The 13,897-nt window shown below is 34.9% G+C and overlaps 1 long non-coding RNA gene and 1 pseudogene across 4 annotated transcripts; one reads left to right on the forward strand and one right to left on the reverse strand.

Annotated features, from left to right (window-relative positions):
* Positions 1-343: 343 nt before the first annotated feature.
* Positions 344-5,862, reverse strand: LOC125475702 (annotated as a pseudogene).
* A 2,634-nt stretch (positions 5,863-8,496) lies between these two features.
* LOC108867526 lies at positions 8,497-13,843 on the forward strand. 4 transcript variants are annotated; one of them, XR_007257060.1, is made up of 5 exons: positions 8,497-9,487; positions 11,098-11,164; positions 11,748-12,113; positions 12,224-12,333; positions 12,633-13,843. It is a non-coding gene; the product is annotated as an uncharacterized LOC108867526 (long non-coding RNA). The 4 variants fall into 4 exon arrangements; XR_007257058.1 differs by lacking the exon at positions 8,497-9,487 and having other exon boundaries at positions 10,318-11,164; positions 12,633-12,691; positions 13,560-13,843; XR_007257059.1 differs by lacking the exon at positions 8,497-9,487 and having other exon boundaries at positions 10,318-11,164; positions 11,748-11,819; positions 12,026-12,113.
* Positions 13,844-13,897: the final 54 nt, after the last annotated feature.

Raw genomic sequence — 13,897 nt, forward strand, 5'->3', positions numbered from 1 at the left:
GTTCAGTGTCGTTGAAGCTAGCACTTACAGGTCCACTTGAAGTTTCCTCATCGCTGTAATAGCTCTTCCAAATCTTGCTTGTACACCAAACGAGCCCCACACTTCTTCACACTATTGAAGTCCACGCATTGTTTTGGCACTTCGATATTTTCAATGGAAGTTTTGAATAAAAATTGTTCATGATGACAATTTTCACGAGTCCAATAAAATACCCAAAGATGGTCTGACAGAAGTGACCCTATTTCAAAACCCAAAAGGTTATCCGCTAAAAACTTAATAATAAAATAGCCATCCTGAGAAAGGTCAAGTGCATTGGGCAAGTTTTGGTTAGGATCTTGAAAAACAAGACAAAAGGCAATCCCCAACCAGTCGGTACATGATGGTGGTGGAAGCTTCACATTTACTGAATTTCCCACACTCTGATTACTGAACCACTCTGGAATTTCACTTCCAGGCCATACAGGGCGCTCTATAAAAGGTAAATGGATTCGGTAACTGTAACAAAAGAACTATTTTAGAGAGAGAGAGAGAGAGAGAGAGAGAGAGAGAGAGAGAGAGAGAGAGAGAGTACCGCACGATAAGTGGCAAATCTTGGAATCCTTGAGAATATGGATTCGGTAACTGTAACAAAAGAACTATTTTAGAGAGAGAGAGAGAGAGAGAGAGAGAGAGAGAGAGAGAGAGAGTACCGCACGATAAGTGGCAAATCTTGGAATCCTTGAGAGTATTGTATTAATCCAGCCTTCATCTTGAACCAATGCAATGCAATTCTTGCAACTAAAGGCAAAGTCATACAAATTGGTGAATCTGCTGCTCAACTTGGATGCATCTCTCAACCTTTTTAAGGATGTACAATTGTCTACATTCACAGATAATCCGCTATTTGATGGAAGAGGTGGCAATTCTTGAAGTCTTTTGCACCTGTTCAGATAAAGACGGTCGAGCTTAGAAAGGCGTCTAATGCTTTCAGGTAGACTGACGAAATTATTTCCACTAAGATCCAATCTTTCCAAAAAGGACAAGCAGCCAATATCATCGGGGATATCTCCTTCACAGAGTTCACAATCTTGTAGAATCAACTTTCTCAAGGAGCAAAGACGATTTAGAGAAGACAACACCATACCCCAACAAGGAGGATCAGGATGACTCTTTCCGAGTCGTAATAAGCGGTGAAGGCCCCACCCCTCCCTTGCTTTAGCGTCCGATCCCTCAGATATTAGATATCTGAGATTTTTCATACCCACAAACGGCTCTTTCATAGTGGCTCCTAAGTTAAGAAACTCTAAGTGATCCATGTCTCCTGGGAGTTTGTCAATCTTTGAGCATCCTTGCATTCGGAGTTTTCTAAGAGACTTCAAGTTACAAATATCCCTTGGAAGGTTCAAGAGATTTTTGCAGTTACGTAGACACAACTCTTCAAGGGCCGCCAGATGTCCAATTGATGAAGGTATTTTCTTGATCGCAGTCCCTTTTAAGGAAATCAGGGACAAATTCTTCATCTGCTCCCCAAATTCTGGAATCTTTTTCACATTTGAGCAGCCATCAAGATTGAAAGACTCAAGAGAATCCATTTCAAGCTTACTTGGAAGGCTCTTAATGCTTTCACAACTATTAAGGTTCAAAACTTTAAGTTTTTTAAGGAATGCAATAGACCGGTGGATCTCGACTAAATTCTTACATCCCAAAAGATGCAACGTCTCAAGATTTGGAAAACCACTGAAATCTGGGGTATTAATCAATTGATTGGAGAAGGCAAGATCGATATATTTCAAGTTGGGCAAGTCCTGTACAACAATCGATAAGGTTCAGATCATATATTTGGCTTCTACAACCTTAAAATTTATTCAAAACAATAAATAAATTAATAAATAAAAAGTAAATGATTATTTTGTAAATTAAATAGCATTTATTCAAGGGTGAATAATAATTAGCTACTCATTAGCGAGTACTCTAGACTCATTTTTTTGTTTTGGTCCAATAAGAAAATGTCAAATGTTCTTGTTTTTAACATGTCCATTATTTTTTTTAAACAATAAAATGTGTTAAAATATCATTGGACAAAATTAGAAAATGATTACTGACTAGGATTTATTTAATACTACTCTTACCACTTTTCCCTCCCAAAGCCGAACAAGTTTGCTACTACACATCTTAAGTTCAGTAAGCAAGTACAGGCAAAAGCTGGTTGGAAGAAACTTGGAAGGATAGAAACTCCAATTTATAATTCTCAAGGAACATGGAAGAAATTTGGGGCCTGAAGAAAAGATCAAATTATTGAATTCCAAAAACCTCAGGCCATGCATCTTAGAGAAGGCTTCGCAATTCCACTGGCGTACCTCTTCTACTTGGGGCGGGCGTAATGATATAGCTTCAATTGCTCTCGACCCCTAACAATTAAGAAAAAAGGATAAATTAATTTGACGATCAAGTCTATTGTAGTGTCAAAAGAAATCGTATATTCTTTCAAACTTGAAATTTAACTTCTTACCGTATTGGTCGTGAGTATATGAAAAATGTCATTGGAAAGCCACAACCTACTGCGCAGACCAGGCTCTTCAGACTCTTCATGAACAATTGTCCATGCCATTTCTTGTATCAAATCATGCATCTCTATCGTGTTTCCAGAACCATTGTATACGAGAGATCTCTCAATTAGTACAGCCTATTATACTACTACTAGAAATTCCAAATGAATTGTCTAGTACCCGCAATACTTCCGTCGTGGGCTTCCCTTTGTGGAGACATGCAACATCGAGAAAAATTCTCTTCTCCGTCTTTTCTAGTCCATCATAAGTAACTTTGAGTGAATCAAAAACTGTGGGAATAGGAATTTTCCTTAGATTATCTCGTACACTATTCCATGCATCTTGACCTCTCTTATACAAAGAAGACCCCAAGATTTTAAGAACTAATGGAAGGCCTTTAGCATAATCTAGAAATGCTTAGACAGTTCCAAGAAATCTTCCTCAGGTTGGTCTTTTCTAAAGGCGTGCAGGCTAAACAGCTCAAGTGCTTCGGCATCATTTAAAACCTCGACATTATGACACAATGATATGTCATGCTCAACCAGCAGACGTTCATTTCTAGTTGTAACAATAATTCTACTTCCCATGCCAAACCAATCTTTCTTTCCAGCTAGTACTTGTAGCTGGTTTACTTGATCCACATCATCAAGTACAAGAAGAACCTTTTTGTTGCATAAGCATTTCTTCGTGTAAATGATTCCCCATTGTTGGTCACTAACGTTTTCAATATTTTCTTTCAAGATTGGGAAAAGAGGTTGTTTTTGAAGACGAACCAGAGTACGATCTGTTACAGAAACTGCTCTAACATTTTCAAGAAAGCAATGAACTTCAAAATGATGGAAGATTTTATCATAAACTAGCTTAGCAAGAGTAGTCTTGCCTACTCCACCCATCCCAGTTATCCCAATAAATCGAACATCATTTGCGTCATGAGCTAACAGCAAACTTAGTTGCTCAAGCGCAGAATCAGTTCCGACTAACTTCTGTGAGGAATCTAATAGCATGCATGTAGCTTGCACTTTCCTCCGCACGCATTTGACAATGTCATCAATTAGCTGTCTTTCAGACCTGGAAGGAAGAAAAGTATAATAAGTTAACCAAACAGGGGGGGCACCAAAGCAAGAAAAACAACGAACATTCAAATATGCATGCTTACTTAAAATTCTTCGAATGCCACCCAGATATTTTGGATACTTTTTTCAAATCTGCTCTCCACTGGGTCACCTTCTTTTTGTCTTCGGTACTAATGAACTTTTCTTCATGCTCAGTGAAGGCTTCAGCAAAAGACGCCCTCTGATTGCCTATGTCAGATGGATTTGTCTCATAAAAGACCGGCAGAATTGATTTCCTCGCTTCCATGCATTGAACAATGTTTGTGAGTTCGTCCAAGCACCATTTGGAATGAGCATATTTTGGAGAGAGAACAACGATTGCTGTATGCGATGCTTTGATTGCACCTAGGAGCTCTGGAGAAATACTTGTTCCTCTTTCAAGCTCTTGATCGTCATAGAAAGTCGTAATTCCTTGGCACTTGCACAATTCATGGTATAAATGAGATACAAAACCCCTGCGAGTGTCTACACCAGTGAAACTCAAAAACACATCATACTTCCATCCAGGAGCTAAATCATTCGAAAGAAAGGATGAAGAGGCTCTTTGGGTGCTCCAAGTCAATGCCATTATCTGTAAACGACTATCCTCTAATTAGCCACAATTGGCAGCACTGATGAGGCAATTTGTACCCCAATGAAGAGAACTGCAGAACACATAGAACCCATTGAAGCTCAGAAATACAAAGCACCCACAGCCAAAAAACAGTTCAAAAGCCAGGAATCGATAACCCATTAAGGAAAAATGATAAAGAAAGCAATTGGAAATACAAAGTTGTTTCATTTGTAACTGATCGCACTTATACAATCGAAATTCATCAACGTTCAAACTTAAACAATCACAACCTCAAACAACCAAAGTCAAATGCCAGTTAAAAAAAATCAAATGCCAGTTATTAGAATGGAAAGTTGAAGTACCTGGGCAAGTTTTTCTTTTTATCCGAAGATTATCTCCACTTGCCCTAAATAAAAAGGACAACAACAATTGTGATCTCCACTTTCCCTGCATTCAAAATATCACCACAAGTGCACTTATATAAGGGAAAAAAACAAGTGCATCCAATCACCAAAGTTTACATAAATTTGTCACAAATCCATGCCACTGAGAGGCACAATAGGATGTTCAAAATCAAAGCAGTTAAGAGTCAGTCTGCACATGAACAATTGAATGTTACAGATGGAGTGCAAAATCACGTGGAATGAAAAACAAACAGACAGTTAGGGGTTCAGAAATTTAACATAAATTACTATAACTCAACCATCAGAAAAAACCCTCAAAACCACACAAGGAAAAAAATGAATAACTTTTTTTTTTTTTCTAAGATTAGGAGAGAAAAAGGCATCAGTGGAAAATCCTAAAAAAGTAGAAAAATAAAAAGCCAAAATTATAAATCTGGAAAGAGTACCCAAGGATTAGATTTCCTGGGATTAAGATTTTCTTCGAATGTACACCAGATTCGCGGTTTTTCAGTGAGAGGACGTTCTCGTTAGTAGTTTCTTAGAGATATGAGGAAAAATAGAGATGAAAAAAATACCCACGAGAAGGAGCGGAGGTGGTGCTGTCGAACGGAGGAGGAAGGAGGGAGGAGCCTGGATGGGGAGATGAGAGCCAGTCTCTTAAAGAAATCCGATTTTTTTTTTTTAAGGAAAAATGGCAATTGCGGAAATAAATCAAATTATCAAATGAAATTGCACTCTAGCTAAAGCTACAGTGCCGCCGCTCCCTACTCTTAGAACAGGAGAAATGTTTTAAAATTTAAGAATAGAATTTGGAACTTTAAATCTTCTCTTGGTAATACAAGATGCAATTTTTATTCGTAACTACACAGATTTATTGCGGTCAGATATTGGGCTTAATGTCAACACATATTTGACAATTCGATTTGATTTTACAATCATCGATAACTCAGTTTAAGTTGTTGAATCATATGCAATTACTGAAAAATGAGTTATGCAAACACAAACAGTATTCAATGAACGAGTAAACAAAAATGAGCAGGAAAAAGAAAATAAAAACTTTAAATCTTGTTTTGGTAATTGAAAATGTATATTAAGCAAAAGAGATTAAGAACGTAGAGAATTATCAAACAAAATACAGGATCAACAGAGACTAACAAAAGTAGAGATAAGTGACAAATGGCAAGGCAAGAAGCAGATAAATCACACCGAAAATTCTCGTAATGAAATTGTAGGAATATAAGAAATTCAGAGAGGTAGGACTAGGAAATAAATGGGAGGGGGATGGGTACTTATACTGGTAGTGAAGGTGGTGGGGACCACATGGTTCAGTGACGGTAATACTGTCGGATGAATTATTTCTTTGATGAAGAAATGTTAGTCTGATTACTTATCTAAATAGGAGTAAAGAACTAAAATTTTAAGACAATCTATGGTGAACTATTTAACAGTAAAAATATGTTAAATATCTCATACTCCGTTAAAATTCCAAACAATTAATCATCCTGATCAATGCTTACTGTTGAATTTTGTGGCTCATTCCTAATGGACTGTTTACTTTGACTGAAGCCAATGTTTTTTTGGATAAAAAAAATGGTTTCAGTCACTTGATGACTATGTTAAAGGCAGCAAGGAGTCAATATTATAAGGCATTGGATGCTTTTTCTTTCGGTTCCCACTTCCCATCACCAAAGAGGAAAAGAAAGGCAACCAATCCTATGCCTTTCAGTTCCTAAAAAAGAAGGACAAAAAAATGGAGCAGCATTATAAGGCATTCGATGCTTTTCTTTTGGTTCCCATTAGCAAAGAGAAAAATAAAGGTGTTGGGCAATTACACATTCAAGATATTGGTGCTAATTTTTTGGCGTTTGGGAGAGACGAAATTATGTATTTTCGTCTCTTCCGTTCTTTTTTTGTTTGAGAGAATTATTGGGTGTATCTACGATTTGGGGTTTGAGAGTTAAAACTTTATTTGTGATCTTCATTAGTTATTAGTAAAATTTCTTTACCATTTCTGTATTGGATGTAGACTTATGCCAAATCATTATAAATCTTTGTGTCATTTTGAATTCTTTGTTTTGCCCAATTTTTCTGAATTAATTTATTAGTTTCACATTTAATGCTTTCAAATAACACTTACTACTAAGACCATTTACAATCCTTGGTCTAAAACCTAAAATTTTTAGTCCAGAAAATTTCTGCTCTAATCTTTCTTGTCTAAAATTTTAGCCCCATATTATTAAATAACGAATTTAGGCAATTTTTTTCTTAAAGTAACTTTTTAAAAGAAAAAATTATGTAGACTATCTTAATTTAATTTTATGAACATTTTAACCTAAAAATATTTAGATTCTGAAAAATCACTAACCAACACCGTGAAACTCGTTAAACACTATGAAAAAAAATATGAAACATATAATAGTTTTTTTTTTTAGTTACCTTAGCTGTTAGATTTAAATTTGGACCGTTAAATTTTTGTTTTTATCGTTGAATTTCATCAAATTAGATTTTAACAGTTGGATTCAATGAATTTATAAATATAAAACTAAATAAAATATACATATACGGTGAGTCAGCCCTACTAAGCCTAGGTTAAATCTGGCTTTGTTTTAGGTTATAGATTTTAGGTCCAATTTTAAGCTTGGGTTGAGTTGGATTTGGGGGGGAAATAGAAGCAGAAAAATTAGGTTATAGGCCAGGGTTGGAGATGGTCTAAAAGAATGAGCTAAACCATTTAATCAAATTAAACTACAAGTTTACTGCATAAAACTGATCATATTGGTTTCAGTTGACTGATTTGAATGTTTCATCACATAAGTATAAAGATAAACTTCGATTAAAGGGAAGAACAAATACTAACTAAGTGAGAACATCAGCAATTAAACATTGGCATCTAGTATCGAGCCAAAGATAAGTTGGAATGACCTAGCAAGCAGTTAAACTCTCAACAGAAAAAGTTATATGTGGGAAAGAAATAATGAATTACATGAAACAAGAATATCAAAATAACGATGTAATCAATCTATTACGTGTTATTATACCACAAAATTAAAATTTCTCTGAAAGAAGTAAAAAGGAAATCCTCAGAGCTGTCAACTTTTCAATAATCGCTGAAGAGGAAAAACTTAAGAAAACACGTGAACACATAGCACTTCTAAAGTGAAAAGACAAGTATTTTCCAAGAAAAAAAAAAGGTAGAAGACTGACTCTGATTTCCAATACGTTCCAAAGTGAAGGGGCAATGGTTTTCTAACAAAAAAACAAGGAACTGTAAGACTGATCACTGTGAGAAATTTCCAAGAAGCTTCCCCGTTGGGGAGTGTTATCTTTCTTCACCTTTTCTCTGCTCACCAAAGTGATTGGATGCAAGACTTGTAACTTCTCTGAAACTTCCCAGCTTTCCCATTTTCAAGAGGAAAATAATTATGTCACCCACAATGAAACCTGAATCTAGGTTTTTTCGCACAAGAGCAGTAAAGGGGTAATCCAACACGTAAGGCCATTTTGGCAATTGCACAATATTAGCCCAAAAATTAACATAAGGATTTACCGCTCACATGTTATCCAACAAAGTTTCTTTATTCTTTTATCTAGAACCTGGCGATTGCATATGAACAGTCTAAAAATACATTCTAGTTTTCAATTGTTGTACCAACACCTTGGGTTTGCGGTTCAATAGCTGCAAGATATATAAAGAGATGAGTGAAATCACAGTTCAGTAAGGATATAAACCTTATCATGAATAATTGATCAAACTAAACTAAAGTGACACATTATATTTTAAATTGGCCACCAATGGAATTTGAATCCACGTTATCATGTAAAAACTTAACACTTTTCTACCATTGTAATACAAAATCACTATCTAATTTAACAAAAACTATCGTGTAACAAAAAAAAAACATTAAGTGACGCATAATCATAGATTTCAAGCATAAGAAATTCAAAACAATATTTCCATGAATGCATGAATGTTCCCTCATTCCCAAGGAAATCCCCATACACATGTACCATCATTACTAAAGTGAAAGGACAAAGATTTTCCACAATAAAAGTGACAGGATGCAAGACTTTCGAGTAAGTTTCCAACTTTCTTACCAGAATATCGAGAAAAGATATTCATGTTCTTTATTTTATTTATTTATTTATTTTCTAAAAAGGAAAATATTTATGTCACCCACTAATCTAGGTTTTTTCACACCAACATTCCCAGGACAGGTTCTTCTTTTGATATATGTATGTGATCAATCTGCCCAATGCCTACAGCTATTAAATATGATTGATATGTTCTCAGCATTATTCACTAACATAATGCATAATGACAATCTTCATCAGGCTACAATCTTCACGAGGCAAATAAAATACTTAAAGATATTCTGATGTAAGAGAATCTATTTTCGGTTTTTCATTTTCAAAGAAAACTTGTTTGACAACTACTTTCAGTTTTTAATTTTTAAAGAAATAAAAACTAAAAACTAGTTTTTTGAGCTTTCAAAATTTGTATCTTCAGTTTTTTAATTTTAGTTTCTAATCAACACCATGACACAAGCCATCAAGTAACAAAACCAGTAAAAAGTCAACTGAAAACATTATATGTCGAAAAGAACAATGAATTACATGAAATAAGAACACCAAAATAACCGCAGAATCAACCTATTACGTATTGTCACACCATAAAATTAAAATACAATGAGAAGTGGCGACAAATTTGAACCGCACCGCTATAATGTTGCCGTGTAATGTAAATCTCCCTCAAAGAAGCAACAAGGAAATCCCTATGCAATAGCCTTCCACTTTCCAATACTCGTTCAAGAGGAAAAGCTGAAAGGACAAGTATCTTCCACATGAATAGTGGAAGACCGACTCTGGGAAATTTCCAGGAAGCAAGATTTCTGAGTAAGTTCCCAACTTCCCTCTGAGAAAAGATAATTCATGTCTTAGTAAGTTCCCAACTTTATTCTGAGAAAATTACAGGTACGTAAGTTCTTTTTGGTTAATACATGATCTCTTACCTTTGAGATTAATCAATTTTAGATCATCTTACTTCCATTTCAAAATGGCAGTTACTAAACACAATAGGTTTCACTTTCACTACCATTCATATGTAGTTTGCTGTTCAACTCTTATTTCCAAACTAAAGGTGCCGAGTTCTGAATGATGGAGAGAGTCACTAGGGCATGGGGGCGGCTAATCTCTACTACCGACCTTGAGATTAAGTTCTTCCCTTGGCGCCATGACTCCTTGCAATGACATTTGAAAGAAAAAAAAAAAAAACAAAGTTGTTGTTTACACCCTTGGCGTTATGACTCCTTTGCATGAGACTGTATACCTTTTTTGGTAAAGAGTTCAAGGCCCTTCTAGATCCCAACGAAGGCAGTCACTCGTACTTGAAGTGGATTGACAATAAGAATGCATAAAATGCTTCACTAATGACTCTTAAATTGTAATTATTATTTTATATTTTCGGTTTGTGTGATTTTTGTTACAATTAATTATTCATTAAAAAGAAGGAAAGCAGGTGTAACCAAAATAATGTACAAGTAGACCCCAAATTAATTCCACATTTGTGTATCTCTTGAAATTAGCAAGAGTTGTGATGGGCAACGGTTATGGTGGGCAGGTAATTATGATTATTTACCTATAACCGTTTATTCTTACCCACATAGCTGTTTAGGGTAATTGCAGAAACAATTATACCCATTTCCATACCCATAATTTATAAACCACCCATACCCATAACCATAATCGCGTACTTATTTAACCATTTTTAACCCGTTTACCGTTTTTACACGTCTACACGTTTTTTTTTTTTTTTACTCATTTATAAGTACATTTAGCATGTATTACCGTATTTCAATCTCTAAAGTTCTCATACCATTCCAACAATTGAAATTATAGAACGAATGATATTCAAGCATCTTATTAACAGCTGCTGCAAGTTAACTTTTTTTTTTTTTTTTTTTTTTGGTGAAACAATCCCCTTCAGCTTGCAAAGTTTATTTGACCTTTCCTGTGAAGGTAAGTTGAAGGGAACTTTATATGTGCCCTACAATTTGCACATTATACCTCACAACTTATTGGAATAAGATTGGAATGTCGTCAGTATGTAGGGTATGCTGCAAGTTCTTAAGAAAATTGAATTAGTAAGAAATCAAATGCTATTGGCTTAACGTGCAGTCTGGACTGTAATAACCGAGTCATTTGACTCCGTTGGAAGCAACTCTCAAAAGCATATCCATGAATCGGATTTTGTTTTCTATCTGATCCTCTAAGTTTTATCAAATGATGTAATCTTTCGGGTTCACACTAAGTATATTTGGATATAGCTCGATCCCACGAACACATAGGTGAAAACCGTTCGTAAATCGAAAGTATAATGAAGGAGATATAAGCAAGTGAAGGCAAGGGTAAAATGTTCATTTGAACCAATAACTATGGGTAATACCCATAACCATCTATTTAAATTTTACGAATAAAGATTGAAATTCTTGGTTCTCCGAAACCAGAGAAGAAGAAGCTCAGAAATCGAAGCTTTCAAATCATGAGTCGTGGAAGGTCGTCTTTTACAAGTCGGTATGTGATCAAAACCCATTTAATTATTTTCTCATTATTTTGTTTTAATGCTGAAATCTAGGGAGAAATTCAAGATTATAGAAGCGGATGTTTAATTTGTTTGTATTGGGTTCTGGTTGGTGTGTAAATTTGCTAGCTCAATTGTACATCAGTCAAATTAAGTAGCTCAATTTGTATGGGTTTTCGGTTTCTTGGCGGCCGCAAACACATAGTCAACTTATTTCGATTGTTGAACTTGATTCCTTTGTTGGATGCTGAGAAATTTGAGGAAAATGGCAGTAATTACCAACTTAAATCTCCCTTTTGTATTGATTTTATGCGCCTGGGGTGTAACAATAAGAAGCTTATGTCAATGTTGAATAGCATACAAGGGATATTGTGTTCAGAGTTTGTTTGTTTGTTTGTTTTTTTTTTTTTTATTATGATTGGATAGAGTATTCTTTTAAGGCTGTTAAAGCTGCTTGGATCACCTCAGTCGGTGTCCGGGGAAAGGATTCAGTATTGTTGGTGATATAACTGAATCTTTACTATAATGTTATCCTGTGAATTAGTGCTGGTTGTAAACTTCGTGATATTAACGCAGGACAAGCTTTTGGATCAGACAAGTGTCACACATCCCTTCCCCATCACAAAGTTCTTAGAGTTGCTGGCTACTGTAATGATGGGTTTCTTTTTTGCTTCTTTGGATTTGCTTTGAATACTTGAATCTCAATTGGATTTTTTATCCTTACAATTAGTTCGTAGGAATATGGTAGCCCTCATGTTCTTTTACTGTTCAATAGAGCATTAGTTAAAGTAGTGATGTTTCTGTCCATACAGTTGGTAGTGCGAAATGAAAATTGTCCTCTTAATTTGTTGCAGCCGCCATGTCCTCTGAAAGACGACACTCATGTAAGAGCAAGAGGCTATGGAGCTACCGACGAATTATAGTCACAATCTAGCTGAAATTGTAATAATTGTGATTCAAATTTCAATGCTTTTGAATTGTTATGGTGTTAAGTCGTTTCCTTAGTTTCAAGGTTTATGCTGAAATTGTGTGTGATTTTGTACTTTTCGCAGCTTGAGAGATGAGTTTTTCTCCGTCTTCCTCTTTGGTCATCAAAGGACTTTCTTTTCACGGGCCCACTTCAGATCGAATAGATGGAAGCTACTAACCCATCTCTTGGAAGGTAATTTCTGGAGTTATTAACTTTTTTGAATATTTTATTAGGTTTTTTTTTTTTTTTTAATCAAGAAAATTAGATACTCATTTTATTAAAAGAAAACTAATGAAAATGGTTTAAAAATTTTGAGTTTTAATGATAAGGACAAAATAAAGGGTAAAGTAAATAATACCAGGATTGAATAGTGTAAAAATATAATTTTTCGTTAAAGTGAACAATATCGTTGACTTTTGTTAAAACTCTCTTTTATTAATTTATGGAGTTTGCTGGTTTGGTAGCTTCCATCTATTCGATTTGAATTCCAGGACAAGAAAAAGCAGATTTCAAAGAAAAAGCAAAGGATTGTACAGCCACTGCTGCGAAGGTACATACAATGTGATGTTAAATTTACCCAATTTTTCGATTTGGATTTAGTTCAGAGTTTTTGGGTTTTTGACTTAGTTAAAGTAGTGATCTTTGTGTCCGTACAGTTATAGTGGGAAATGAAAAATGTCTTGTTAATTTGTTACACAGCAAGGCATTGGCATATGCATGAAGGTTTATGGTATTTGTATGATTTAAACACACCCACATGGTTTGGTTATGTTGTGTTGTGTGTAAACTCAGTTAGCTGATTAAATTAAAACTGAAGAGTTGTGAAATTTGAGATGCATAGCAGCCTAAGTCCACAAATAAGTTGCGGCACTAATTCAATAAAGTTCCTTGACCACCACCCAGCCCTAACTTAAGGCTGATAACCCTTGAATCTCAAATAGTATATCACCATGTATAGCCGATACGTCATATTTGAAGATTACCACATAATCTATAACCTAAAAAGTTAGAAGAAAGTAATAGATAAGGTGTAATGAATAGCATCGTGTATATATTTTTCCTCCCATAAGCAGCTTTTGTGGAATTTCATTCATTTTGTACATGATTAACACCAGTCGTTATTTAATTTCACAACATACCCGAATGCAATTCAAAGTTTGGAATTTGATATATATTGATGTGGGAATTCAAAGCTTTTTCAGTGTTTAGTTTGTTTATATATTTGAAGGAGTTAATGTTGGATGCAAAGATCATATACCCAGTAGGGATGGACATGACATTCTTCGCAGGGGCGAAGACAAACAAAAACTTTATTAATTTTTTTTGTTTCAACAGTATTTTTTTTTTTATAATAAATATAAAGGTCCACAGTACAAACAGTATTTTTTTTTATAATCAAGTTGATAGTTCATCACCAGGCTGTTGTACGGTACATGGCAAATTATGAGGCCAAGAAGGAAATTACTTCGTTTCAAGCACTGAAGCTGAAGAATAAGAAGAAGGGATTTTGGTTATGGTTTTTCTGTGTTAGTGCTAGATTTATGTATAATATTTCAGATTCTCTAAGGAAGAAGAATTGGAATTGAAACTTTGGCTTTTGGATTTTCTGGGGAGAGCAAAGAATATCGGATGAAATGATATATCTTCTTTCACACAATGATGGTTGGTCTGAGACCGGTTAGCAAGATATAATCTTAACCGTCCAAGTAAGTCATTTTATAAGATGCTTACACATTATATGAGCTATAACACATCC

Source organism: the organism of the source record quoted next, unplaced genomic scaffold (genome assembly GCF_019419815.1).
Source record: "Pyrus x bretschneideri cultivar Hongxiangsu unplaced genomic scaffold, Pyrus_bretschneideri_v1 Contig16, whole genome shotgun sequence".
Classification (NCBI taxonomy): Eukaryota; Viridiplantae; Streptophyta; class Magnoliopsida; order Rosales; family Rosaceae; genus Pyrus; species Pyrus x bretschneideri.